The sequence below is a fragment of the Amphibalanus amphitrite genome, unplaced genomic scaffold (assembly GCF_019059575.1).
Source record: "Amphibalanus amphitrite isolate SeventyFive unplaced genomic scaffold, NRLGWU_Aamphi_draft 002447F_arrow, whole genome shotgun sequence".
NCBI classification, from domain to species: domain Eukaryota; kingdom Metazoa; phylum Arthropoda; class Thecostraca; order Balanomorpha; family Balanidae; genus Amphibalanus; species Amphibalanus amphitrite.
Genome location: NW_024883886.1, coordinates 16827 through 38655, shown reverse-complemented (window position 1 = coordinate 38655; position 21829 = coordinate 16827).

Sequence of the window (21829 nt, the reverse complement as noted above, 5' to 3'; positions counted from 1 at the left end):
GTAATTCAGTATTGGGAGCGTTTATAATGACTTTCGTCCAAAAGAGGCGCATTTCAATTTTCTCCCATTGACTTATAATGGGGAGTTCGCAAATGACCTGACCTTAGGTCACCGATATCAAAATTCTGAGATATACATTTCATAGATACGGTTACCCTTATCAATCGCTGAAAGTTCCAAAGCGATCGGCCACTCAGTGTAGCAATGGCAGACATTGAAACTTTTGATGAGGTGAGGTCACTTCGAGTGACCTGTGACCTGACCTTGAATGACCTTGGTCTAAATTTTCACAACATGTGTAGAATTGATGTAATAAGGTGTACCAAAAACGACGGCGCTCCGCGCCGCCGTTTTTTAAGATATTCGCGAAAAACCACAAGGGGGGTGTTCAACCCCCCAGCAGGGCGCGGTTAACTGGATCAATTCAAGACATAGCTTATTTTTTCTTGAAGATAGAGCTACTAAAATTCGAAGATTACGTACATGAACTGGACTAGGTCAAGTTACAGCTTATTTTCCTTCTTATTCAAGCATAGGTACCTATTACCTAACCTATAGCTAAAAAGCAATTCCTCAAAAGATTGAAGAACCCAATCTACATATCAAAGCTATATCAAGAAAAATACTCGGTTCAGAAGTCAGATCGAGATGCAGGAAGAGAAACAACAGATTGATCCGCAACTCTGTCAAACAAAGTGAGGAAATACGAATAGTGAGTAGGCATTTACAATTTTTCTGACAAACTCAGGTACCTATATCATCATTAATTTAAATATCTAATCAGAAGCCATGAAGTGCCCGTTATTTGTTTCATACGTGAGACGTGAGAATAGGCTAAAGACCCATACCGATTCTATAATGGAGTGGTTGCCGAAAATCTAAGACGCTTACTGGTGCTAAAATTCTCTTAAAAATCCCCTTTTAATTTGAAAAATAAAGCCATATAACGATGAGCACTCGTTTTTTATGTGTTTTAGTGTGCATTTAGGTTCTGGTGGAAATACATATTTTGAAATTGATTGCTGTCTGTATAATAAGCATCATTTATAATACCGTAAACGGGGGTGACTGCCATGTTTTCAACTTTAGACGCTTGTATTATTTAAACTTGTTAACTTATTTGGATGACTCTATGTTTAAAACACGGATGAAGATTAGCTCTTTGGGTTTTGCTATTATCGTATTTATATCTTGCATAAAAATATACATTTTAAAGAAAATGAGTCGCGGCAAAGTTAAACTGAAAAAGGGGTGACTTTGCCACCATGCCAAATAATGTTTTTTAACACTGACAAATATGTTTTCAAACATTTTGTTCATTGTATGGGGAAGGGCCACCATCCCTAATTGTTTAACCCGCGCCCTGGTGTGGGTCTGAGCCACCTTCGCCCTGGTGGGGGGGGGCCAAAATGACCCCCCCCCGTCTAACTCGAAAACGAAGAGGGCTAGGAAGACGCGGAAAAAAACAAACGAAAGACCATAACAAGTACGTTCGAAAGTATTTCGGTCATTTTTTCGCTAAGGTCAATATTGAGGTCGCTAGAGGTCATCATAAGTCAAATTTCAGTGTTTTCGGTGTTGCCGGACATATTCCGCTGTAGCTCGGAAACTAGAAGAGCTAGAGAGCCGCGGAAAAAAGCAATCGATAGCTCTTTTCAAGATCTTTCGCCAAGGTTCGTCAGATTTGACCTCAGCTTAACGGTTTGGCCTACAGAGGTCATGCAAGGTCAACTTGGCAAATTTTGTTGAAAATGTTTTTAACTATAGCATGCATTCACGAGGAAATAGAGAAACGATTCATGCACCATCGTGCTTGGCTCGTCGAGACGCGTCGAATGATATATAGTTTGACCTCGAAAGGTCATTTTGAAAATTTGACCTCAGGTCAAGGTCATGACCTTACCGAAATAGGTCATGCTGCATATCATTCGATCCGCATTGACGAGACAAACACGATAAACGTCGAACGGAGTCTCTATCTCTATTCAATAACAAGTAAGTGCAGAAAAACCGCTGGTGACCTCTGGTGACCAGGGAGATGACCTAGCGTGACCTCAGCGAGGTCACAAGCAAATGGTTTCACATGGGCTGTGATTTGCTGACCTAAGACACTTCAATAACGAAATATAGGATCAATCACGCCCGATTTAGCTGAAAAACAACTACTTTTCGATTCTCCCATTGACTTATAATGGGGAGCAGCGATGACCTGACCTGACCTTAGGTCACATTTATAAAAAATCCGAGATAGCCATTTCGTAGAGCTGGGTGACATCTTCAAGTACTGTAAATTTTACATCGATCGGATAAAAGCTGTGCCTTTGAGAGAGCTTTGAACTTTTTTAGAGGTGGTGTCAGTTTTGGTGACCTTGTGACCTGACCTGACCTGACCCGAACCCCCCAAAACAGGACATGATGTAAAAATGTTGAATAAACAGCTATACAAAGTTTCAGGGCGCTAACTCAAGTGGTTTCTGAGTTATCGCTGAAAAACCACAGGGGGGGGGCCAAAATGGCCCCCCCCACCAGGGCGAAGGTTAATAGGAAGAAATAAAGCAATTCGAGGTTTTTTGCTCTTAAATGATTTACAAAAAGGAGAGATACGTTACTTTTTATAATATATTATATTTGTTGAAAATAATTGACATTTGATGGTAAATAGAAATGGAGAAATGGTTCAAAATAGATAAATCAGCAAAAATATTATTGTATCGGTACACTAGGACCTTACCGCTTTCTTCCAGTGGCATTGAGAGGAACAGAAAGTGGACGTTCTTGCGGCAATTTACCGGCACTTTTATTATTAGCGTTTTTATCTATAAAATAGTACATATTTCTCAAGCCAGTCTTACTGGCAATCAGTAGTTGTAGATGATCTTGGCAGTTGGCTGTGCTGAAAAGTTGGGCCCAGCTTAATCCATTTTTGATTTTGGGAATTTTTGCCTTTCCATACTCCCACTGAGCATTCCTGTGTTAATTTTCAACATATAAACTTTAACGTTTTAAAAACCAGTTTGGAGATCAAAATGATGCTACATTAAAAAATATTTTGAATTGCATCGCATAAGTATTTCATTTTTGCATCGATAACATGGTGGCAGTCACCCCATGTGGCCTGCATTTTATTTGGAAAATCGCCACCAAAAATTTTAGCTAGATGAAGTGACAAATGGCAATTTTGTTGAATATGCCAATTTAACAATCTTGTGAAGATCAACCATACCAAGTTTCAGCATCGGAGTTGGTCTAAAACATGGTTAGATATTGAAAAGTTTGGACCTCTTCAAATTTGACCATTTCAATGACTCCAATAAAATGAAGCCCAGTTAGGTATTTATTGGTAACTTATCTCTCAGTGCTGGTTATATTGGAAGGCCCATCAATTATCTTTCATTTGTGCATAAAAATGTATTACATTCTTTGCAAAATATCACTGGAGATCTCCCTAAAGCATTTTTCGAGAAGCATGGCAAAGTCACCCCCGTTTACGGTACCTAAATCATGAGTTTATATGTGGAGGATGTTTTAATCTTAAAAATATCATAATGTAAAATATTGCATACTTACATCATAAAAACATGGAATTTATCTTAAATCAATTAAACTGTCTGAGAAGGTCGACAAAGTACGCCACAAATTCTGGCGTGAAATGGACGCCGCTGAAACCGCAAACAGCTGATGATTGCCGGTGTTTTGAGATGTGCACGCTGCTCACGGTTAAAATCATTCTACGGCATCCTCAAAACCGGCGGCTACCAATGCCGTAAAGAGCGAGCCGTGTTTTCGATTTCACAAAGTTTTATAAGATTGCGTACTATCACGGACGTATAAATAAACTATCATAAATAACTAAATACTATCACGGACGTATAAAGGTCAAAAGTTGACCTTAGGTCACGTGACCTAAGGTCAACTTTTGACATTTCTACCTTTCGAGGTCAACATACATATGTTTCGATGTGGATCGACGAGAGGATCACGATGGTGCTATTAGTTTGTTCCTAGCTTGGATACCTTGAAAGTTATTCAAGAAAAACTTCATATATATGTGTAGTGCCGCTATTTTGACTTCCTTTTTGCTCCTGTGACGTCATCTTTGACCTGACCTAAAAATGACCTCAGTAAAAATTATAGACTTTATCCGTGTGTACCCTGTGCCGTTTACCGCTTGTCGCTATCTTGCTTTGTTCTCGAGATCTCGCTGACGCTCCCGCTCGTAATAATGGACAGGTCATAAAAATGACCTGACTTGAGGTCAACGCAGGGCGATAACCACTTTTTTATTGTCGCATATGAATGAAAATTGATAAGGCTTTAATCGTCATCAGACACAATTTTAACTTTCAGTGGGGAAAATATCAAGGTCACTCTTCGAAAAATAGGTCAAAAGATCACGTGATCAAAATTTTCAAAAATTGAAAATATGAGATACCCAAAATGTTTGTTGGTTGATTGTGAGTTGAATCATATAAAGTTTTTATCATAGAAAACCAATAGTTTCTGAGTTAGAAGCCGCCAAACATAGGGTTGCAGCGTGACCTCCAGGAATTGCCCGAGGCTATATCTCGGAAACCGTTGTTCGAAGAAAAAAATCCTTGCCACAGCTGGCTTCCCCGCCCATCACAACCCCTTACACCAGTTTTCAACGAAAAATTTAATATGAGGGTGCAAATTTAATTTTGTATTTGTCGATTTGTCGTGGAACGCCCCAGGTGGAAGATGATAAAGTAAAGTTTAAACATCCATCCTCGCTTAACCTTGTCGCCATCAAATACCCTAGTCGTACACGAGGCAACTATTTTGTTTCTCATATCGGGACTTGAGAAGACGCCGGTGGCCGCTTTGCCCCAGGGTATGGGGCAAAGTGGCCAATATGCATAGGTTTAGTTTTGTCAATATCTTTCATATGTGAACGCCTTTGGAAATAAAACGCAGTTGAAATAAAAGGCAACTTAATAGGGATCACATTGGTATACAGGGTGCGTCATAAGTTCTGGTACACTTTTTCTTTTAGTAATAAAAAGAGTTACAACATGTTTACAGAGTTGAGTATTTCAGTAGAGGATCTTTATGAAGTTAAGTCAAAGCACGTGTGATATCATGAAAAAATATTAACTAGATGAGCCTTAATTAAACAAATGGTAACTGACCGCCCGACAGCTAAGTGCACACCATGCCGCCTTTCTCCCTAACAAAGAAAGTTCGCGGGGCCAGTGGCGGATCCAGGGGAGGGCAAAATGGGCATTTGCCCTCCCCAAAGCCAAATCGTGTGGGCAAGACTATCTTTTTGCCCCTCCCAAAGCATGTAGCGATGAGCAAATCTAATACGGCGTCGATGCCTATATGGACGAAAAGCAGGGCTTCTGTCCGTGACGGCCATTCCGAAGGAAGGAGCTGACCACTTGCTGATATTAGATTGAACCCCCTGAACTGAATGCATGCATAAGCATATGCAGTATGGCCAATGGCCATGGTGTGGGGTAACACGGGGCAAGATGCCCAGTCGGGTAAGACGCCCACCACCCTATATTCGAAATTACCTAAGCAATCCACAGTTTTGTCATTTGTTGGGAGCCTCATTGCTATGGAGCGTTCCGCGTAAAAAAACCGCGACGTGCCTAGCCGCCATTTTATACCTATTTTTTGCATATGTTCTGAAAATGTCAGACCAAGGTCTCTCAAGGTCACGAAGTCACTATAGCTGCACGTCAAGTGACATAACCTAAAAAAAAAATCCAATGCTTGCCATAGCTAAACCGAGTGACGGATCGCTTTGAAACTTTCAGCAGTTAATAAGGGTAACAGTATGAGTACCTATGCACAAAATGTTAGTCACATGATTTTTATATCGATGACCTAGGACTAGGTCATTTTTGCGACCTCTCCACTATAAGTCAATAAGAGAAAATTGAAAGGCACCTTTTTTTGGGCAAACCTCCTGTCCGGTAGCTCAGTTGGTAAAGCAATGGACTCCCGGTAGTGAGAGCCCGGATTTGAGTCGCTCCGGCCCTCGATATTTGAGACTCCTGACGGGGATGGTCTGATGTTGGTGGGAGCAGCCGCAGCCAGTCAAAGTCAGGAGTGGGACAGGCCGTGTCTGGCTTTGAAGGGCGGCATAACGTTCAACTAAATTCTCCTATCACCCGGAATTACGCGATCGGACGGTAGGGGTCGGGCTCTACGCAACAAGCTCTGCTTAGCGTAGGCTCCGGCTCCCGTCAATCCGCCCTTTCAAACATTCGTGCTAAATTTATAAGAAACGTCACTCTTAACAATACCGAGTTACAATCCAAACAGCACACAGTGAACCGGAAAATAGCACCCGTGACCCCTCCTTATGTCCCTGAGATCATCTCAGGTCACGAAAGATGTGCAATAGTTTGCAGCAATTCGCTAATAACTTCTGCTGGAGGCATTCTAGAGCAATAGAAACACCTTAGATGTGTTCAGCTTTACGATACGGATCGACTGATATGCAACACGACCTTTTCCATGGTCATGACTTGACCAAATGTCAAAGTTGTAAGTTCACTTTTTAAGATCAAATTATAACTCATTCGACGCGTCTTCGCGAGAGGAACACGATGCCGGTAAAAGTAAGATCGCACAAGGTTTGATTCAAAAGTTATCGCAGAAAATCCGTTCCCGTAAAAATAGTATATACAGGAGATGATAAAGGCCTGGTCAGGCCTTTATGATTATGGCAGTTTCCCCTGGAGGCTAAACCGTTGATCTTAGGTCCAATCTGAGCGAATTATCCAGAAAGAGCAGTAACAGTGCTATCAAATTAGCTTTTCTGGGACGCTCTAGCTCTATTCGTTTCCGAGTTATGCGCCAGTTCTTCAAAAATTGTCGAAACTGGACCTAAATATTATCGGGATTTGGCCTTTGATGGGCTCTGGTGATCTGACATCTGACCTGACCTTAAAAGTGACTGAGGTAATTTGGTCATTATGTTTGACACTCTTTCAAACGCCGCCTACCGCGTGTTGCTACACGTACAGTCGTGTACAGGTTGATGGTCCCCTACTCTTTATCCACCGGGTTCCTATGGCTCAGCATTGGCAGCAGCCGCCTGGTACCGGTAGGCTGTGCCGCATGACCCGAGAGTGAAGCGGCACAGTCTACCCACGCCGTTTGACATCGGCTCGGGTCGCCGGGTTTTTTGTTTTTGTTTTGTTGGGTTAGGCCCTTTCGGTCCAGTAAGACCATTTCAGAGCCGGGAGGATGATAGGATATAGGGGGAGACATTGGTCTGGGCAGGCACCCTAGTGAGTCGCCGGGGCTGAGCCCGTCCGAAGACAGGCCACCCAGCCCCAAGGCACTCACTGCACCCGGCTACGGGGTGCGCTCCCTCAGGAGCAGCGGTGCCGCTCCAACGGAGCAGCCCGCATGAGATAAAGTTGCCTGTCCAGCCCGGAGAGGGGTTGCGGCGTGGAGAAGAAGGATTTCTGTATCCTGAGGATAGAAGCACGGAACGGTGGGTCGCCGGGTGGAGCGCTTTGTAGACCAGCTGTTGCGTCAGACCAGCGCGGGGGGAGGGGCTCGTCTCGGTGGTTGGCGTATTTGTATTTGTATTTGTAAAGGCACGAACTATCCACACGGATGTGGTTTTTACAGTTCTTAGTCATATGAGGTAAAGCGAGGGTAAAACGCGACACATACAAATAAAAAAAAACAAAAACATACATACGCGCCTATTCCTACTAAAATCAGCTTCAAGTGACCTGAGAGAGGAGCCGCCGCTGCAGCTGTCTCTTAAACTTCCCGACTGACATATTCTCGCAGTCGTATGGAAGTCTGTTCATTTCCAGAGCTGCGCGGTACGCGAAACGCCTCTTCCCGGTTTCCGTTCTGACTCTTGGTAGAGATAAAAGATTGTCCTGTCTGGTGTGTCGCAAACGATCGGGAATGTCGCGGTTTGTGGTAAAAAGGTCGGCAAGACTCTCCGGCCTACTGGTGCGGCGGACTTTGTGGAGAAGGCAGAGGGTCTGGAAAAGGAAGAGGTCAGGAGCGTCAAACCATCCCAGAGCCTCCAGCACACTTGAAACGTGGTCGAATTTACGTTTTCCGGAAACAATCCGAGCCGCAAAGTTGATGAGTTTTTGAAGGCGGTGCAGGTTTCCGGCTGCGCCAGAACCGTACACGACAAGGCAGTAGCGGATGTGCGAGAACACTAGGGATGTGATGATTTGAGGAAGGATTTCAGGCGGGAGGTAGTGACGTATGTGGGAAAGGCTGACAAGGATACCGCAGCACTTTCGGGAGACGGCAGACACGTGAGCGTCCCAGGTCAGTTGTTGGTCAAAGATAACTCCCAAGTTTCGCGCCTCAGGACGAGGGGTCAGGGAGGTGTCGCGAAACTTGACAGTGAATTTTGGGAGTGAGCGCAGATTTTGTCGTGAGCCAATGGTAAGAAGTTCAAACTTGGTTACGTTAACTTTTAAACCGTTGCTAAGAAAATAATCTCCAAGTGAGGCAAGAGCGGATTCCATGCGAACGATAAGTGTTGAAAGAGCAGATTTTGGTTCCGAAACCATGACCTGAGTATCATCGGCGTATTGCACGACGAGTGCATCCGCCGCATGAAGACTCAGGTCATTTGCAAACGCGCAGAAAAGGATCGGTCCGAGAGAAGAACCTTGAAAGACTCCTTGATTTATGGGACGTGGAGTGGAAGTTTTCACCTTGCCATCAGAGCCAGTGAAGCTGACACTCTGTGTGTGACCGTGCAAGTAATTTTGAAACCATGAGATGTCGATATTTAGAGTCCGAAGTTTGTCCAAAAGTTTCCCATGGTTAATTACATCGAAGCATTTACTGAGGTCGATCAAACAGAGGAGAGAGATTTTACCGGAATCGATCGCCGAAAGCAAGTGATCACTGATGAGGGTGAGCGCCGTCTCCGTAGAGTGCCGCGGGCGGAAGCCGTGCTGGGTGGGGGAAAGGAGATGGTTGGATGATAGGTAATAGTAGAGTTGGCGCTGGACCGCCCTCTCCACTATTTTGGCGATGACTGGGACGATGGAGATGGGACGGAAGTTTGAAGGATTGTTAGGATCACCGGTTTTGTGAATGGGGTACACGAGGGAATGTTTCCAGGAGGCAGGGATTTCGTTGGATGTGATGCAGGAGTTGACGAGGAATAAAAGAACGTGACCTATGGAGTTAAAGGAGAGCTTCAGGATGCGGATACAAAGGCCGTCCGCACCACGAGCCGGGGAGTTTCGCATGCTTGACACGATGCGGTGCAGAGCATTCAGGCTGATAGGGTGCAGGGCAAACGAACACGTACCCACCCTCGGTAGGCGGGTGGGGAGCGAAGGTGGCTGACCTAACGCTCTCAGTTCATTCGCGACGCTCGAGCCGACGTTGACGAAAAACTCATTCGTGGGCTGGCGAGTGGTGTGGGGCGTGTTGGTGGACCATGGGGGCTGGGCGGGTGTGTGTGGTCACTTGCTGCATTGCACATTTTGCGTCGCTTAACAATTGCATTCCTGTTTTTGCTAGGCACAATGCACGGAAGACCCAGCGAATATAATTTACTTGTGCATTGTGCAAAACGTGATTTGGCACGGTATCGAGTAGTGGTGTCAATCGGAACTTGAATCTTCGGAATTCCGATTTTGTCCAATGTCCAATTCGGAATTCGGTTGGACAATGGCAGCAGGCTTTGGACAGCTTTGGACAATCGCTTGCTACACCTCAACATTTTTAAAAAGTAGTCGTGTTTAACATTGATTGGCTATTAGAAAGCTCAGCTTTCGATATGATTAACACTTTTGAGCTTGTAACGGTACATGAAAAGCAAATTAAATAACAGTGTTGAGTGTAAACTATTGCGTGGGTGTCGGATATCTTTGGACAAATGGCTGGCTTGGACATTTTTGGACGGACAATCAACGTAAGCATTGGACATTGGACGGACTTTGGACATACGTTTTCTGAAATTGACACCACTAGTATCGAGGCAACCATAGGTCTTGTGCCTATGCATGATATTTAGGCAATACGTTTATGAAAACGGTAGATTGATGCTGGATGTCAATTCGTATTGCTAAATGTCGGCACGTATTAAATGAATGAATGAATCAATCAATCAATCAAACAATCAATAGACATGTATAAAACCGTTTAAATGGCTCGCAACCACTAATAGCAATCACACCATCCTAACTCGGAAAAGCAGCCGGAGCCCTGATGAGGCTCGAACCGGGACTCCACGCTGTAAATTTTGCTAATGATCCATCATCATTCCACCAAGCTAGAGTAACCGGCACCCGAACCCACAAAAACATTAATTGACTTTGCCGCCGACCTCCCGGCCTCGCCGCCCGCCCGGCCAGACTTTGCCCCGGCCATAGCCACCATCCGGTGTAGCTCAGCGTAGGAGTGCTCGACTGTCAAACTGACCGGTAGTGAGGGGCCCGGTTTGAAACGCTTCGGATCCTGGATGTTTATTTCTCGCTGGGAGGCTTTACGTTTAGTCCACTTTTCAGAAAGATCATTTGGTGACTGACCTGTTTTCTTTCTTTGCTGCAATTCATGAGGAGACCGTATGCACCCTTACCTGTCCTTCCGCACCCACACCCACCGAGTAGGGGACCATCAACCTGTACACGACTGTACGTACGTGGTCCAGGAGCCGAGTTAGAAAGGATATGGGTGTTCGTTCAAACATCCCCCAGGGGCGTGAAAATCCAGGAGCCCCAGCGCGGCTGGCACGGGTTAACATAAGACATTTTACACCATCTTACGGTAAGATAGTGTAACTGGCGTTGTTAAGTAACTTGGTCACTGGCGCGGTGGTGGGTCGGGGTCGCCGATGGTCGGCTAAACTTTTGCCCTCCCCAAACGGATCGGCTGGATCCGCCCCTGCGCGGGGCCATCGTCTGCATGAAGATGGCGGATATCTCGGTAGCAAAGCTATGTCGCACGCTTCGCTGCACGCGGAATCGTGTGTATCGGACGTGGACCCGGTACCAGGAGACCCAGAGTACCGGAGACCGATTCCGTTCCGGCTGCCCCCGGTCCGCCCACACGCCTCAGCTGAAAGCCGCGGTTCGCAGCCGGATTGTCCGCAACCCCGAGTGTCCCATGCGCCAAATGGCCCGGGACCTTAATGTGTCCCAGCTTTCCATGCGCAGACTGATTTCTGAGGATATCCGCGTGAAAAGCCTCCGCAAGAAGCACGTTCACTCCCTCAACGCTGCACAGCGCCACACACGGAAGGAAAGCGCTCTCAAGCTCCTCCGGACCGGGGGCGGCCGGAACGGAATCGGTCTCCGGTACTCTGGGTCTCCTGGTACCGGGTCCACGTCCGATACACACGATTCCGCGTGCAGCGAAGCGTGCGACATAGCTTTGCTACCGAGATATCCGCCATCTTCATGCAGACGATGGCCCCGCGAACTTCCTTTGTTAGGGAGAAAGGCGGCATGGTGTGCACTTAGCTGTCGGGCGGTCAGTTACCATTTGTTTAACCCGCGCCCTGCTGGGGGGGGGTGTTTGAACACCCCCCCTTGTGGTTTTTCGCGAATATCTCAAAAACGGCGGCGCGGAGCGCCGCCGTTTTTGGTACACCTTATCATACATCAATTCTACACATGTTGTGAAAATTTCAGACCAAGGTCATTCAAGGTCAGGTCACCAGGTCACTTGAAGTGACCTCACCTCATAAAAACTTTCAATGTCAGTCATAGCTACACCGAGTGACCGATCGCTTTGAAACTTTCAGCGATTGCTAAGAGCAATAGCATGTACAAAATGTATATCTCAGAATTTTGATATCGATGACCTAAGGTCAGGTCAATTTTGCGACCTCCCCATTATAAGTCAATGGGAGAAAATTGAAATGCGCCTCTTTTGGAAGAAAGACATTATACACACTCCCAAACACCGAATTACAAGTGGTTTAGACACACTGAACTTGAAAATGGTGTCCGTGACCCTTGTTTATGCCCTGAGGTCATCTTAGGTCACGAATGGTATCTAACAGTTTTTCGCAAATAACTTTCGATAGAGGCATGCTAGAGCGATGAAAACGCCTTAGATGTGTTCAGCTCGACGATACGGATCGACTGATATGCAACATGACCCTTTCCGGTCAGGTCATGACCTTGACCTGAGGTCAAATTTTCAAGTTGACCTTTCAAGGTCAAGTTATAGTTCATTCGATGCGTCTTGACGAGAGGAACACGATGCCGGTAAAAGTAAGCTCGTACAAGGCTTGGGTCAAAAGTTATTGCAGAAAAACTGTTTTCGAAAATATCGGCTATTTTTGCAGTTTTTGCCCCCTGCAGGCAAAACCGTTGACCTTAGGTCAAATCTGAGAGAATTACTCAGAAAGGGCGTTAATAGGGCTATCGAATGCGCTTTTCCGCGGCGCTGTAGCTCTATTGGTTCCCGAGTTATGCGTTGGCTTCTTGGAAATTTTCGACAGTCGACCTGGAAATCGGCGAAATTTTGCCTTCAATGACCTCTGGTGACCTGACCTTTGACCTGACCAAAAAATTGACCGAAGTGATTTCGTCATTATTTTTTACGGTCTTTCGAACGCCGCTTTCCGCGTATCGCTACGTGGCCCAGGAGCCGAGTTACAAGGGGGGGTGTTCAAACACCCCCCCCCAGCAGGGCGTGGAAATCCAGGACCCCCAGCAGGGCGCGGGTTAATTAAGGCTCATCTAGTTAATATTTTTTCATGATATTACACGTGTTTTGACTTAACTTCATAGAGATCCTCTACTGAAATACTCAACTCTGTAAACCTGTTGTAACTCTTTTTATTAATAAAAGAAAAAGTGTACCAGAACTTATGACGCACCCTGTAGAAAGAATCTTTCCAAGTTCAAAATCAAGCGTTGGCATCGTGAGAAGCGTTAGGGTGGCCGCTTTGCCCCACTCTCTCCTACTCTAATGCGAATATTCCGTGTTCAGGCAAGTTCCGGCAGCCAAACTAGGCGTTGTCTTGTGCAGGAGAAAGAAGCGAATTCGATAGGATATGTTTCGGAGTGGAAAAGTGTGGAAAACATTGTTGATTTCCTACATTTATGTAGAATACCATTCCTTCAATATGGTTTCTGTTAGGGTTTTTTGTAAATGGCATTTTTGTGACCTTGGTAAGGTTCCCAGTAAACATGCCGACGTCGGCCCAACGTCGGTTCAACCTCGGCCCGACATCGGCTGGACGTCTGATATGCCCGCATGTTCCGACGTCCAGCCGACGTCGAGCCGACGTCGGGCCGAGGTCGTTTGCCGAGGTTAACGAGATCGTTACCGACGGGGCTGACGTCGGCATGTTTATTGGGACAACGCGCCAAAAATAACCGGCGGCGGGATTCGAGCCCCCCAGTCGCCGACGTCGGCATGTTTACTGGGACAACACGCGAAAAGCATCAGCCGGCGATGGGATTCGAACCCCGTGTCATTTTTTTTTTTTTAATTTAGTCCGAACCTTTTGATGGGAAGGATTCACAAGGACAGAGCCACCGCTAAGCGAAGCTTGTTGCGATGACCCTGCCCTCTACCTTCCGATCGTGCAATTCCGATTCTATGGCAGAATTTAGAGTCCAAAGTTTAACGTGCGCACAAAGCCGCGCACGGCCGGTCCCCTCGCTGACTTCGCCTGGCTACGGCCTGCCACCAACCGCAACCATACCTGTCAGGAGGCCCATAAATGTCCATAAATTTGAACGCGAGGTTAGTGCGCTAACCACTACACCACGCAGCCAGATAGCGAATTGAGTTTGTTTTGTTGGGTTATGCCCTTTCGGTCTGACAAGACCATTTCAGAGCCGGAAGGATGATAGGATGGAGACATTGGTCTTCTTGGCGAGCACCCTGGGTCCAGTTCATATAGAGTCCCTGGTCCCATTGCTGTTACGTGACACTTATTGGAAAGGGCGACCCCACAATGGATTCATATAGCCACTCTTACACACCTGCACCAACGTTTCCCAAAGTGTCCCTTTGAAAAGTGGCACTTTGGCAAAGTGACACTTGCCGACTGGCCTTTCTATATGAACTGGGCCCGGCCCTGGTGAGTTGCCGGGACTGAGCCTGACCAAAGGATGGGCCGAGCAGCCCCCAAGCACTCACCGCACCCGGCTACGGGCGAGCTCGGCTTACGGGCAATCCCAAATGGGATAGTTTCCCGTCCAGTCCGGATCAGGGGGTTGCGGCGTGGAGGAAGATTTGAGTTTCCTGAGGATATTTTGAATACAGAAGCTCTTTATGAAACATGAAACATGTATTTTATATTATTTTAACGGTCAAAACAGCGGCCGATGTCGGTCCGACGTCGCCCCGACGTCGGCCCGACGTCGGCTGGACCTCAGCAATTGATCTCGGTCCGACGTCGGCCCGACGTCGGCTGGACCTCGGCTGGACGTCGGAACATGCGGGCATATCCGACATCCAGCCGACGTCGTGCCGAGGTTGGACCGACGTCGGGCCGACGTCGGCATGCCGATGCCGAGTTGCCGACGTCACCCCGACGTCGGCCGACGTCGGGCCGACGTCGGCATGTTTACTGGGTTGTGGCATACTTTCTGTTTGCCATTCCATTCCTAATAAAGGTGCGGCTCAGAAGATATGCAACTTTAAGACCTCACAAGAATAAAACCAACAGGACAGGACAAAGAAATTGAGCTATGCTTTCGGGCCTTACTGAACCCATTGAGTAATCACGCATGAGTGTGAACTTTGGGCGCATTTTCCTAGTCTTGCTGTGGACATACAGATAAAACAATGCCATATATGAAAAATCCATACATTTCTTAGCCCACTGACACAAAAAATAAAAAAAATCCAAAAAAGATTTTTGGAATCAAGACGCGCTAGATCGGGAAAATCCCCACTGTGCACCATGGGAACTTTTGCGATCCTAGCACGACATAAGTTGCAAATACGAGCATTTTGATTTCCACTTTCTTTATATCCTTTCTACGCAGAATTGTCCAGTGTATCCGAATCCGACCTTAAATCGCTTTAAAAATGATGACTTATACATCAAAATACGTCGCAAAGTGGAGGGTTGCGCTGACTAGCACCGTGCTCCTAGAATACGGCGAAAAATTACATGACAACGAAACGCCTGCTCACTTGTTTAATCAAGCACCAATTCGATGTTACGAGTTGCGACATGTTTTTATAATCTTTATTTAATGAGGAATATGAGCATATGCATGAAAAGTTCGAAAAATAATCCAAAGGTATGATTTTTGAATGAAAAACAAAATATGTTAATATGCCACTTGTCTCGGAGATTTGACTCGGCAAATCATAGCCTTACAAAGTGAGTTACGCGGTGTTACGTGTGGAAACACATATGAAAATATTATCCCATAAATTCTGCATTGGAATCAACTCGTATCTTTTCCCTAATTTTGCCCAAACAGCTACTACGAGACGATGTCGCGTGGGTCCCAGCGTTCCGCCGCGCTGCCCGGAGGCGCGGCGCGGTCAGCTGACTGCGGCAAACTCGTGCTAGGAGGGGCAAAGCCCCCACAGTGCGCCGCCGGCAACCAGCTTGAAAACCCGCCGAGGAGCACGAGTGTGGCCGTATCATGACCACGGGCATCGACATCATGTCGGTCTGTGCTTGGAGCGATAAAAGAAGAAAGTAAATATACAGTTATCATTAAAGGGACCCTCCCACGAGGTCTGCACCGGCCGGCTGCAGCCGCGGCTGGCTGCAGCCCCACGGCTGTGGGCGGCTGCAAATATCTCCAAGAACACGGCTACGTCTGTGGCCACGGCTGTGAGATTTCAAGCTCAATCTTAAGAACTCGAATATAAAATTTTAAATCCTTAATCTTACATCCTGATAAACAGTCTAGCCTGTAAAAATCATGCAAAGGATGCCCAGCAACATTGAAAGTGTTGAAGCTTTTGGAAACCCGTAATGATTTTATCATTTGCATCATAAGTAGGGGAGTGTGCACTCTGGTACAGAATACTAATTATAGGTACCAATTGTTCCTTCATCATCATGAGCTTGACAGCTTCAGAAAATGCACCATGTTGCATTGACACATCCCTTTCAAATCAATCTTACCTGGTCATTAGGAGAGCACCTTACAGCTATTGAAGACAAGCGTTCACGGTTCAATAATTCTTTCAGGTAATAAAAAAAGGAATAACGCCTAGGTAAAGGCAGATAAAGGCTTCATAAAATATTATCTAAAATAACAGAGATGTATTTCTGGATTTTCGGCAAGTCCAATTACATAATACAAAACTAGCCCTTTTATGTTCTAACTCAGGGGTCGGCAAATGGTGGGGCATGCCCCCTTTGGGGGTAATGGAGCCCTTTCGGTGGGGGTAATGAGGGATTCTGAGAAAGCCTATCTTTTTAGAGTTTGTAGCTCCAGTGATGGAGCCATCGTGACTGTTGCATCCCAGGTTTCAAAGATTAGCCCAGGCCAAAGGCACAGCACACATTGATTAGATACCAATTTTCACGTACCTGCTCGCCTCATCATCTCACCCCTCCGTACAGTCGTACAAAAGCAGCTGCAACTTTTAACCGTCGCCCGTCTGTTGGCGTTTCAACAGCCGCTAACGTTAAGGGAAGGAGTCGATCGGACCCCCGCGGCCTCTCGGACTCTGGGATGGAGCTGTGCATAAAAAAGACGAGCGTGCCCCCCGTGACAATAGGAAGCCGCTGCTGCCAATTTTTAATGTCCTTGGTCATTCCGTCTCATTCAAGAGGGCAATGACAAGTGTCGAGAAAATCGGGATCCGCTATAACTTCTTGAAGTGAGATTTTATGGTTCAAGATGATCTCCAGAAAAAGCTCATAAGCCAACGGTCATTATAGGTCCAGAGGCCAGTTTTACCAACAGAAAAATAGCCGCCTGCCGGAATTTTTTGCCTAAAGATCGTTTCACATATGGAGCGTAAACGGTAAAGCCCTATCCGCTTACGAGCGCATCGCGTTTACGCTCCGTATGTGAAGCGGTCTTGAGGCAAAAATTCCGGCAGGCGGTTATTTTTCTGTTGGTAAAACTGGTCTCAGGTCATATTTTCCGGGCTGGTAAAAAAAAAAAAATGATGGGCTCGAGGGTACAATTTGGTCGTGATCCAATGCCTTTTACGTGAGCTTTTAACGAAAAACCACCCGCCGCCCCTATATATACAAGGGTTAAATGGGATATAGCATAGGCGGCGGAACGGGGAGGGCACCGGGGCACCGTGCCCCCTTTGATTTTTGCATTTTAACATAAGCCCTATGGGCGTTGCATGGAAAGAATGGGACCAAAAGTCGGCAGTGCCCCCCCCCCCCTCCCCCTTAATTGAAGGTGTTCCGCCGCTACTGGGATATAGGTATTAAATGTTTTGTGGAGGAAGTGTCATGTTTTGAATTTGATGCATTGGAAATGCACAAATATCCAAAGAGTTCCAGGACGGTATGGCATTTCAGTAAACTTGGTTGTGTCAGCAATGGGGTCTGGTAGGTGGGGGTAATGGCCCTGCCTGACGCCCAAAAAGGGGGCACGACCCCGAATGACCTGCCGACCACTGTTCTAACTGGTATGTGAGTAAACGCTAATAGAAAATGCTGATCAATGAAGCCAATGGAATTAGATTATAAGGGAGCGTAAACCTTACTTAGGGTTCATTCACATGACGTTGAAACCCAGAACACGACATTTCTTACGCTAGTTGTTGACTTTACTAATAAAATGACGTCTCTTTCTAAAAATGTCAAAATTTGATATTTATTTATCTTTATTTGAGAGCAAGTATTTAACTGTACAACCTTATTATAAAATAATAATAATTTTTCATGGCTGTTTGTAGAGACACAAAAAATCGCTACTTCTTTGCTACTGACGTCATTAAAAATTCAGATAAACTTTTAGATTGAAAGAGGCAATTGTGGCTCGCACGTCCTTGGTGATTTGAGCGCAGCATGAAGAAAAATGAAAAGCAAATTTGAAAAATCAAAATAGATGAATCTTTTTCTTTCATGGATGCTCACTAGTGTTGTGATGCCTTGCATATCAAATTAGCTTGAGACTTGCTCAGAAGGCTGCTTCAAGCCTGGCATATCACACCCAAGAAAATATGCAAGGTAAGAAAGAAGCAAGATTTTTGACTATCAGGACAATCACTGTTTGACAGTTCATCAACTTCAGTTTCATTTCCCATAACATTGATAATGAAAAGTATCAAGGTCTTGTTCTGTCCCACAACCATGCTTCAGGATTTGGCATTAGATTTCTACAATGCTACTATTCTGGTTCGTTGTTTATGTTTTCTTCTGTTCATGTAGGTACGTATCTACCCATCTTTCTTAACCCCTTGCAAGGGCTTGTGTAGGCATGCTTCATGAGCTTGAGAATCTATAGGCCATTGCAATGTGCTTTTGATAATATGTTTTAACTAAAAGTAAAAACAACTTGTTACATACCGGGTGGCCCAAAAAAACGTTCCGAACTTTGGAGGCCTATATCTCAAAGTTGAGTGCAAATAACGAGCCAAAATTCTCATCAAGTTTGCGTCACTTCTTTGCGCATTGGTATGCCAAATTATAACACTCTATTATTATCTCCAAGCCAGCAATCTTATGTTGAATTAAGTAAGACGTTTTTGCTTTTTTTGCCGATGTTGGACGGTAGTGATGATTGGCTTAGACGTACGTACCATGTTAGCAAAAAAGAAAAAGAAAAATGGAACATATGAATGAAACCAGCACGTGTGTTGCTATTTTAAATATTTTTGTCCCACTTATGTGCCGAATATTCAAATACTGAGCCAAAATGGTGTTAATGGATGTCATTCGTTTCAACACTGAGTCCTGTTTCGAGCAGGAGTGGCACGGTGCATGGGTTACTGCTGATTGCCCTCCCTTCAAGAAGATCAAACAGCAAATCGACCGAATAAGGAAAAAGCTAGAGGGAATGTGCCACCCTAAGGCCTGAACCATCAGTGAGACTAGTTGCCAGTAGCAGTCATGGCTGCAGGCCGTGGTACCGAGATGGAAGTGGCCCGTTCACTCACATTTTTTTAGTAAACATCTGAGCAAAAAAGTAATTTTTACATGTCATGCTAGAAACACGAACCATTTTAAAAGTAATTGCCCAAATAACATCAAAATAATACAATTTACTGAAAATATATGCCGCATTGACTATTGGAAGTTTCAATGTTGTGTCTTTATCACTTTCTGAGAAATGTTGATTTAAAGTTGGGAACGTTTTTTCTGGGCCACCCGGTATATACTATTTGGTTGCATTTCACTGAAAGTATCCACGGCCGGCTGATGGCTGGCTGCCCACAGTTTGCCACGGCTGTGGGCGGCTGTGGCTGTGGAGCCACGGCTGCGGGGCAGCTAGGCTGTGGAAAATTGCAGTCGTGCAGAACTCTACCTCCCACCTTCAAAAAAGTTAACACGCGCCCTGGTGGGGGGGGGCTATTATTTGCCCCCCTCCAGACTTTTCGATATATCTCCAGAACTGCTGCGCCGATCGTCACCAAACTTTCAGTACCCTCTCGGACATCAATTTTACACATTGTGACCAAAAATTTTTCCAAAGGCTATGATAGGTTGGCCGGAAATGACGTCAGAGTGACGTCATGTTCTGCCGTTTTGGACCCCAAAAAAGGGTTTCGCAGGAAGAGCTGTCAGGCCTATAGCTTTGCAAATACAGAAAAACGATGAAGACTTGAAAGCTGTAGAATTGCCAGGGCTACAAAACTGCTATCTCGGATTTTTGAAATTTTTGGATTTCGACCCCGAAAATAAAAAATAGATTTTTTGAATATAATAGCCGAAAAATTCAAAACGTTTTTGGAATTTCGCAAAAACCGGAACATATGTGATAGTCCTTACCGTCTTCTATCCACATACCAAATTTGAGATTGATACCTCTTTTTTTTGGCGAAGTTATAGCGAAAAAACTGTTCAAAATTGATGACGTCAAATTTTTAAACTCAATTTTTTAGCAATTCTAGACCCCGTAGCGCAAAACAAAGACCACCATTAGATTCCCCGTGACGAGCTGCATCGAATCAATACCCTCTTTATGCAAAACTATCAACTTTAAAAGTTGACCTTTCTTGACCTGACCTTGACCTGACCTTCACCAGAAAGTGACCTAGGCCGTACCTGATGGTCTTATAACCAACACAATTGAGTTGGAAATGAAAAGTTGGCCATAAAACATGCATCGCACAACCTTAGTACCTAAAGTTAGGTTCATGTGACCTGACCTGTGACCCTTGGTGACCTGACCTGTGACCTGACCTGGTATTGTCAGTGACCTCTGATAGCAACATATGTACTAGGCAACTGACGCCCTATCGCTGATTCTCGACAAAATGCGTTTTCTTCGGTGTTATAGCGCATTCCCTAGATGACCCGTGAACGGTGAAACATGTCATCTTTGACCTGACCTGTGACGTAATCGGTGACCCCTAGGTCAATGAAATTTGGTTTCCTTCGACAAATTTGACAGGCCTTTCGAACGCCGTTTGAATTTAGCGGATCCGTCAAGTAGTTTCGGAGATACGAGGGGGGGGGGGGCAAAAAATAATCCCCCCCACCAGGTCGCGTTATAAACAGACCCCACCAGGGCGCGGGTTAATGAATTGGCATGAAAGTGATGTCGCTCTGTTCAGAAAGAGCAAAAGCGAATATCTACCAAATTCCATCGAAAAATATTCACCGGTTTTCAAGATATTGGACTTTAACTTTTGTTTACTTTTTGGGATCTCCGCGGTTCCTAGCGACTTTATTTGAAAGCGCGGCACTTGTTGCGCGGAAAGCAGCGTATGCCACCGCGTGCTACCAAACGTTTTAGTCAAAGATTTAAAAATCATTAGATCTCCGCTGACGTCACAAATTCTAAGGGGGCATTCCAATGCATTAGCCCCTTAGAATCCGAAAATTGCAAGTTTGAAATTCCATTTCTCCGAATTAAAACATTTTTCAATGTTGTGAGTGCCCAACCCGGTATTTACAGGCCATGGCCACCAATTTGGCTATCTCAATTCAAAACTAATGTTAAGGTGGGATGGTCACTTTAAGTCTTGACACTGGATAGTAGAAGTTATAACGCGAATACAAAATACCTGCCTACTAAATTATGACATATTTTGAAAGTTGTAAGAGCAATTCAAGTAAGAAGTAGTAGCTTCTTGCAATGCAAGTAAGAGCTTTTCAGAACAAAAACAAGATCTGTGAAAAAAAACCTTATTTTTTATCACTGGAAGCGAATTTTGCCGTGGGGCAACCGGGTTAAAAACAACTGAAAAGTGATAGCACGTATTTTAAACTTCAGTTAACTTTCCGGAGTCGGAGTCGAGGCAGCTGGACCGACTCCGACTCCGACTCCTGGCTGCTTGCCACGAGTCCGGGCGACTCCGACTCCGACTCCGACTCCGAAACCCTGAGTCACTCCGCTATCAGTCACACTATCAGTCACTCCGCTAATACAAATTGTTGAAATTAAGCATTAAATTAAGCATTAAATGCCGTCAAATTGATGCTTGAATTTTATGTCTTCGTGAAAAATCGTGATGCTTTTAGGGCACCGTTGGCTTAATTGGGCCTGTAGCGCTGAAACATAACCTTTTTTTCCTTCGTGAATTAATTTCATAGCACAATCGGTGGTGATCCGGCAAGACAAAAGTTGAGATATTATTTACTTCCTGCCGGACCGGAAAAACTGGCTTTCAGGCCTGCCGGACCGGTCAAAAGAAGTTGCGAGATTGGCCGGTTCACACCAGTTTTCAATTTTCCGGCCCGGAAATGACCATTTTTCCGGTCCGGCAGACGGAATTTTGCCGGACCGGAGTCCGGTGTGAACCCGGCATTAGA